Source organism: Triticum dicoccoides, chromosome 1B (assembly GCF_002162155.2).
Source record: "Triticum dicoccoides isolate Atlit2015 ecotype Zavitan chromosome 1B, WEW_v2.0, whole genome shotgun sequence".
Taxonomy (NCBI): domain Eukaryota; kingdom Viridiplantae; phylum Streptophyta; class Magnoliopsida; order Poales; family Poaceae; genus Triticum; species Triticum dicoccoides.
The window spans coordinates 108,550,349-108,559,359 of NC_041381.1; the positions used below are offsets into that span (position 1 = coordinate 108,550,349).

A 9,011-nucleotide genomic window follows, 5' to 3' on the forward strand; every position below is an offset into this window, starting at 1 on the left:
GTGACGGAGAATATTTTTAGAGAGAGTAGGTTGCGTATGATTTACAAGACTCTCTGAGAGAGCTGCATGTGACATGTGAGAGACAAGAGAGAGAAGGAGTGTCAGAACTGCATGCGAGCAGGAGTCACACCCGATGTACAGCACCCTCTGATAATGGTCTGACACTAATTCTGTCCACAGCAGGAACATGCACACAGATCACAACATAAAATAGATGGTGAGGATACAGGGTACCACATAGCTCGAGCTATGAAGGAACTTCTCGGCGGATAATTGGTGGAAATAAGATCTATAAAAAATATAGACAATTATATGACTACAGAAGTAGTCGTAAATTAGATTGGCATAAATCATTAAACTCATGAAGAGTATATTACATAGGAAGTAGTCTCAAGTCAGTTCATCAGAAAAGTAACAATAAAATATTTACCAATGAATAGCTATTGCTAGAGCGTACCTGTACATGAAAGGACAAATGCATTACTCATGTATCGACATCCACACTAGACACCGCTGATTATATTACATAAGTTGTCCGAAATCAGTCGATCAGTCACATTCCTTTTTTTTTAATCAATAGGTGTTACAGGAGCATTCATTTAGTTGTACATGAAGATGTATAAGGATTACTCATTAATCAACACCCACCGTTTGCACCACCTCTGTTATGTATTTTTAGTATATAATAGATTCATGAATGTACTATTCTGGGGGAAACATTGTTATCATAATTAATTTGTTCAATTTGAACAGTAAGCTTTTTGTTATCATACGAAAAATTCATTCCAATGTGGGACAATGCAATACTCTCTCCTAAAAAAACATTAAAAACATATAAACTAAATTGTTCACTTAGTAGCTGCTTGATAGTGAAGAGCACACTGTGAGAAAAACAGCACATGTACACTGCATACAATAATATTTTTTTCACTTACAAGACTGACTGGATCCTTGGACACAAACCATAAATAATATTTCGGTTAACATAGACAAACTTCAGTACACACTATTGTAAGGATACGACGTTTTTAGTTATCAACATATATTTAGGGTTTTGATGAGGCACAATAGTCGAATTCATGTATTAATTTTTCTATTTCTGATTTTAGCTTGCTCAAGAACAAACAAAATGCCGAGAGAAAACAAAAGCACGAATTTCCCTTCAGTTACACTAACCTTAGCGTTGTGTCTTCCTGCTGAACCACCACTATGAACATGTAGGTTCACATCGGGCACCCATACGATCCTGCTAAGAATTTTGACTCACTTTGATATATTAGCAACAACATCGTTTAAAATCCAAACGAATGGCATACTCCCTGTTAATTCAAATGCAGATACAAACTTTAAGCTTTTCTAAATAAGGAAATATATTTACAGTCCAAGTGTAGTAATCTGGGAGTTTGAAATTATTTCCCCTTTTTAAAAAGCCAGGGACATTGAAGTTAATATTCACATACATGGCAGGGAAGGATTGATCTCTCTGCTTAGCAATGAATTTGTAGCACCTGATGAAAACAAATATTGTGCACACCCTATGGCGTCACTGTGTTAGTAGGCCGTATTGGCGTTGCAATCTCCTCTTGGACTAACTAATGCATAGGTTATAAAGCACATCAAACCTTTTGTAGACCAACAAATCCAACATGCTATGTAGATCTTGTGTGTACGGATTAATCTGATTGATGACTGATGGAAAGCTTCAGGACTTGTATTCCCCCCTCACCCCATATCTGTAGTTTCCTATGATTCACTTTCAAATCTGGATATTCTCCTATATATTAACTACTACATTGGAGGAAATTAAATCACTTGCAATCTACAATTAAAGAATAATTAAGTGGGACCTTGAGAAAAAATAGTTTATCATGGTCTGCAATGGGGCAGAGCCAAAGAGTTTGACTAGAATAAAAGTCTAGACAACAAAATTCAATGGAGAGAGATATCCATCTGTTACCCACAAATGATTATTTTTTTGTTAGTGCCTCTTCTTCTTTCTTGCCCATTATTTAGTTATAACGTGACAAAATAAACATGTTGATTATACCCGACTTGCACTGAACATGAAATTTTTGTTTGTGCACAAACATGCGAGTTGTGTAGTACTGTAGGTTGACACTGCATCGAAACATAACACACAATTACATGTGCGTGTATAAGGAGAAACTATACATGCAGCACACATCCATCTATCTCGGTTTATGGGAGAACTGGCAAATTTATGGTAATGAAGCATGTAGCTGAGGTGTGAGACAAATCTTCCGTAGAGTGCTAATGTTGTTAGTAGTAATTAACTTGTCTCCTAGGAGCTAACTGCAGCAACTTACCTTGATTGTTAGATACAGTATAGCATTATTCATCTTCATCCATGATTGATTCTTCTGTTTGCTGCAATTCTTTGACAATTCTTAGCATCGCACAACCAAAGGTGAGAAGCAAAAATTTGAAGCACGGAACAAAAAATTCACAAACCAATGCATTTAGTAACCATCATGGTTCTTACAGGTCCTTTGCAATCCAGATTCCAGTTCTATGACTTGCAAGGAAGGATGAAGTCCATGTCATGAAAATTTTAATATGTGGTCGCTGCCTCCTCCAGCCATGGATTTCAAAGGTACGCAGATTCACCTACAACATGCATATGGGAGAACTTGCAGATCTGAAGGAATCAAGCATCTAGCTAAGGTGCTTGTAGCCACGACCAGTGCTCCATCGAGCAATTTCTTAGGGCTGCACAGATGCAACAACCTGGTAGATAGGATCATCCTCTATCAAAAATAGCCAAAGGAAGATGTCAGCAACAGAGATCCCATATGGGCCAGGATAATGTCAAAATATCTTGGCATGGGCACGTGGCTCATAGCCTGAACTTGAGACCGTTTACTCCATGCTCGGGGTGGAGGCCTAGTCTCGACGGGGGCATGGCAGTGGCGTGCGTTAGGATTGGACTCCGTCGAAGACCTGGGATTGATTTTCTAGCTGAGGCTGCGTGCGTGAGGGCTGGAGAGTCGGTTGTAGGCATGGGATTCTGGCGGCGGCAGCGTGCGTGAGGGCAGGGGAGTCTGTAGGCCTATTATGTTTTTCTTCTTTCAACGATGGACTCAGGTAATGGGAAAACTAATCTATGGCATGGCCCTGTATATTTTGTCTTTTTTTCACGATGGAGTCAAGGTTTCTAAAAAAATTATGGCATTGCTGAATCGTAGAGGCAGGTGAAAGCTATTTTGACGCAGCATATGCTTTAGTAGGAGTTATCTCTACCTCTCTATCTCTACCTAATCTCTACCTAATAATAAAGCAAATTGGGTTTTTGCTTGTCCGTCATTAGCATTTTTGCTAAAAATCCCCTCCCTTTTTTAGTATTTAACCCGCAGTACAATTTAAAGTTTGTTTCTTCCTGAGATAATGATTCACTTTTTGCAAAAAGGACCCTGGCACCACCACCACAGCCCCGCCTTATCCACTGTCGGCCTTCACAAACGGGCCGCGGCGCGCTTGCCGCGGCGTCCGCTCCGCCCGAGCCTAGTAATGGGGCGAGGCGTCACGGCGGCGTTCCTGCACGCCTTGTCGGCTTTGGAGCTAGCCTTGGCGGGGGCGGGCCGAGGCGTCGCGGCGGAGGACGATAAGCAGACGAGCACGCGCCGCCGGCGCGTTTGCCGTGGGCGTCCGCTTCGCCAGAGCCCAGGAGTGGGGCGAGGGGTCGCGCCGGCGTTCCTACGCGCCTTGTCGCCCTTGAAGCTGGCCTTGGCGGGCCGAGGCGTCGCGGCGTAGGACGATGAGGCGGCCGGCGTGCTCTGTTGGGGCGACGCGTCGCGGCGCTCCGGCTCCAGCAGATGACGGCAGAGAGCCAGGTGTGGCTTTGTGTCGCCAACAACCACGAGGTCATCGGCACCGGCCACCGTGCCAGGCTGGACCAACTGCTGCAGCCCCCCTCCGCCGTCGCCGTCGCCGTGGCACAAGAAGCGCGAGTTCCCCCTCGCTGTCGGAGGCTGGGTGTCGTTCTCTAGTGCAGATTGTCTAATTGAGTTTCTGAAAGCGTCGTCCACGTCTGCACTTCATGGGACCATACACTGGGAACTCACGCCTGAGAACTTCCTGCTCACCAGATTGGTTTCAGTTTCTCTGTCTCCATCGAAGAAGGTCAGCACTTTGCCTCGAACAGTTTCATGATTACACTCATGACATGATTTACAGTACAGTAGTCTGATGCGTTGAGCTCAGAATACTGCAATACTGACATACATTTTCCAAGCATAAATTAATGCAGAAGTTATTGCAACAGGAGGGCCTCTAATTGTAATTCATATACACATTTCAGCTCAATAACCATATAACGCATCTTGCCCGAGCTTGATACTTCCGACTATCTCCATGTCTTTCGGGTCAAAGTTAAGTTAGCTCTATATACGAGCAGGCATTTTATTCTTTGGGAGCAAGCAAGAATCAATATATTCTCTCGCAATATTATCTCCTCCTTCCCCTTGTCTTCCTAATCCCCTGCAGATGGCATGACTAGCTAGGTTCATAACAGTTGTTGTAACTATCCGTCCGGTCATGAATCAACAATTACAATTGTTTTGACTTCTACGATCAGTTCAGCCGCCTATGTTGTACTGCCACTGCCATTTAAAGATTTAAGTTGTCAGGTGGATATAGGTTCCATTAGATTGAAAGTAATGAAATTTTATTTGCCAACCTGGCTGCACTTTGTGATGCTTTATTTATGTATATACTTAAAGTTCATATGTGATGTATGCTTTACTCCTTATTTGATACTTGCATTTGTCGCAAGCACCTTGCTGTTCTGAGTAATGGTTGATATCTTACATTTAGCCGAGAAGCTGAAAACTTACGAGTTGGAAAACCTTCTAGATATACCTAAAAAGACCTTGAAGATATCTTCTACTAGATTGGACGAGCTGATTGACTGGCGATGGAGATGCAGCAGTGACCTGCAATTCTTTCTGCTGTGGATGGTTCATTTTGAAATCTTTTTTATATCTGACAAGACACAAGAAAACAACATATCTATCCTGTTATATTTACCACTATCATCTACAGTGAGTGCTAAGTTGCCCATAAATTTTAGTTGACTTCTGTTCAGAGTGATCTGAAAAATAGATAGCAAAAAAGATTAGTGGGTATTACATTTAGATTAGTTACATTTGGGCAAATAAATGAGTAGAAGTCAATTTTGTTTGCTTGATGTTTCACTTCTTTGATCTCTTCATCATTCTCATTTTGTTTCATTGCTTACCATTTGTTCGAAAAAATTTCTAGCAGTGGCAAGCATGGTTAGGGCGAGCAACGAGGGTTCCTGTAGTGCATAACCATTTCAAGTCGCCCAACTTCTAAAGAGAGATCATAAGTGCCAGCTACTGAAGCAAAAAAAGGACCTGATACACATTGTAATCATGGACTGTTGATATACCTGATGCATTTCTTTATGATGGTCGATTTCCTTTCACCGGATCTTACATGTTTAATTATGTGTGCTTGGAACCAAAAACTGATTGAGATCTTCAGTTCTTACTTGCAGATGTTCTATTATTCAGAGTAATTCAGTTTCCAGTCTCTGTGTATTAATCAAATTATGGGTTATTTTCAACCATATAGGCTTTTATTATATGTTCAGTTATGCTTCCATGGGTTTTGCATATGTATTAACAAAACAACCAGACTGCTATTCTGTATATACTTGGATCAAAGGGTGTACAATTAATTTGCTCTTACGAAAGGAATGAGTAGGCAGCTAGCAGGATGGGAGGACAGTCATGACAAGCGAAGGAACACATAAATAGTAATCCCACGATTTTTACAACTGCATTCCACTTTAATTTGGTATGGACATGCATTTTTATCCTTGGAGTACTTTGGAATTTAAGTGGGAATCATTGGTTCTTTTCTTCTTAATATTTTACTTCTTATAATTACAAATACCAATTTTAAAGAATTGAGCTCGTACTTAAAATTCAATTGAGTATGAAGCCACTGCCCATTGTGTGAAAGAAACAATTATAACATTGTACTCTAACAAATCACACATATAGAGAAATGTTATTTTCGAGTCTCCTTAACCTACTGATCTTTTTTTAGATATATGAAACTTGCATTTGTTTTCTTAATTCTTCTGCAATGCAGGTGATATTCCTAATGGTTGCTGCTGACGCTAAAAAAATTACTCCTGAAGCACTAGAAGTGCCCTCTCTATGGCGCATCACTCACTGGATCCAGATGGGCAACATTCCGCTTCAAGATTAAAGAGTACAGTTTTTGCATGCTATCATTGCTTATCCAAGAGTAATCTACCATGTGCCTAATATATATACATGATTGTTGCACCATCACAAGATTTCCATTATATACATGGGCATAACTTTCTTTACTGTGAATTAATCGACACGATGCTTCTGTTTTAAGGAATGGCAATGCTAAATTCTACAGTGGTACTCTCTACTCTGTCGAATGTTTACAAACACCACAAAGCTAGAGATCTATTGTGGAAACCTTTCTTTCTTTTGTTTGTTATAACTTCTTAGTGTAAAAATAAATATGGCTTGTCCATTACGAAACAAATATGTAAGATTTATTACTTTCCAAAGTTGAATTGTTCCTGACAATTACACATGAGAGTGCATATAATTGAGTTGTGCTGACTTGCTGTTTCTAAAATGATAAGATGGAGCTGGAGTTACATATGAGAGTAGAGATAATTAAGTTGTGCTCCTGACTTGATTAACAAAAGCTGCAGAAGAAAGGGACAAAATACCAAAAAGCTGAAAATTTGAAGAAAGGTGGATGTAGGGAACTACACAACTTGATTCAAGGTTACGAAGGGAAAAAGCGCATTGATTGAGCAGGAGAAAACAATAATGGGCCGAGGCAAGGATATAGTGCTCAGTTAGTAAAGAGATATGTGGGAAGTGGAGCAGCGGGATGCAAATGGAATTTTTGTGACTCACTGAAGGTGAGCAAAACTTCAGAAAAGAAATTGCAACAGAAGTAGAGCCTCATCACCAAGAGAGCATAGGGATTTTAAGTTTTTTGTAGCCTGCACCGGAGACAGTAGAGTTAAGTTTCTACATCTCAGTGTACAGTTTAACTATATCAGGTTATTTACTATGAAGTAAATATTTGCTTTTGCCATTGTTGATCATGTCCTTCTTTTTGTGCTTGGAAGCATAAACTTACTTAGCGATCCTTTTCTGTTAGGCTAAACTTACATCCTTCTGCTAATAGTTTAGTGATCTAATGATTATAATGATTATTCAAAAGGGGCATTGCATGTTCCTAGATGCATAGCCTTTCTTATATATGTTTTCATAACACTGGATTTTTTTAGGGATAACGCTGGGATTTTAGTTTTTTTGTTGAATTCTGAAACTGAAATCCGAATAAACCATATCTTGAAAGGCCAGCATAATGGCACTTCAAATAAATGCTAACCTACACTCACACTGCAGGATGGTGCCCGTTCTTCTGGTGATTTGGTCAAAGCTACTACTAAGCAAAGATATTTTGCATGCTATAAGAACATGTAGGTTCATATCGGGCACCCATACAATCCTGCTAAGAATTTTGACTCACTTTGATATATTAGCAACAACATCGTTTAAAATCCAAACGAATGGCATACTCCCTGTTAATTCAAATGCAGATACAAACTTTAAGCTTTTCTAAATAAGGAAATATATTTACAGTCCAAGTGTAGTAATCTGGGAGTTTGAAATCATTTCCCCTTTTTAAAAAGCCAGGGACATGGAAGTTAATATTCACATACATGGCAGGGAAGGATTGATCTCTCTGCTTAGCAATGAATTTGTAGCACCCGATGAAAACAAATATTGTGCAGACCCTATGGCGTCACTGTGTTAGTAGGCCGTATTGGCGTTGCAATCTCCTCTTGGACTAACTAATGCATAGGTTATAAAGCACATCAAACCTTTTGTAGACCAACAAATCCAACATGCTATGTAGATCTTGTGTGTACGGATTAATCTGATTAATGACTGATGGAAAGCTTCAGGACTTGTATTCCCCCCTCACCCCATATCTGTAGTTTCCTATGATTCACTTTCAAATATGGATATTCTCCTATATATTAACTACTGCATTGGAGGAAATTAAATCACTTGCAATCTACAATTAAAGAATAATTAAGTGGGACCTTGAGAAACAATAGTTTGCCATGGTCTGCAATGGGGCAGAGCCAAAGAGTTTGACCAGAATAAAAGTCTGGACAACAAAATTCAATGGAGAGAGATATCCATCTGTTACCCACAAATGATTATTTTTTTGTTAGTGCCTCTTCTTCTTTCTTGCCCATTATTTAGTTATAACGTGACAAAATAAACATGTTGATTATACCCGACTTGCACTGAACATGAAATTTTTGTTTATGCACAAACATGCGAGTTGTGTAGTACTGTAGGTTGACACTGCATCGAAACATAACACACAATTACATGTGCGTGTATAAGGAGAAACTATACCTGCAGCACACATCCATCTATCTCGGTTTATGGGAGAACTGGCAAATTTATGGTAATGAAGCATGTAGCTGAGGTGTGAGACAAATCTTCCGTAGAGTGTTAATGTTGTTAGTAGTAATTAACTTGTCTCCTAGGAGCTAACTGCAGCAACTTACCTTGACTGTTAGATACAGTATAGCATTATTCATCTTCATCCATGATTGATTCTTCTGTTTGCTGCAATTCTTTGACAATTCTTAGCATCACACAACCAAAGGTGAGAAGCAAAAATTTGAAGCACGGAACAAAAAATTCACAAACCAATGCATTTAGTAACCATCGTGGTTCTTACAGGTCCTTTGCAATCCAAATTCCAGTTCTATGACTTGCAAGGAAGGATGAAGTCCATGTCATGAAAATTTTAATATGTGGTCGCTGCCTCCTCCAGCCATGGATTTCAAAGGTACGCAGATTCACCCACAACATGCATATGGGAGAACTTGCAGATCTGAAGGAATCAAGCATCTAGCTAAGGTGCTT

At 39.8% G+C, this 9,011-nt stretch overlaps 1 long non-coding RNA gene across 1 annotated transcript; it reads left to right on the top strand.

Moving 5' to 3' along the window:
- Positions 1-3,466: 3,466 nt before the first annotated feature.
- Positions 3,467-7,146, top strand: LOC119322294. The gene is made up of 4 exons (XR_005155510.1): positions 3,467-4,140; positions 5,284-5,408; positions 6,142-6,264; positions 6,746-7,146. It is a non-coding gene; the product is annotated as an uncharacterized LOC119322294 (long non-coding RNA).
- The last annotated feature ends 1,865 nt before the right edge of the window (positions 7,147-9,011 follow it).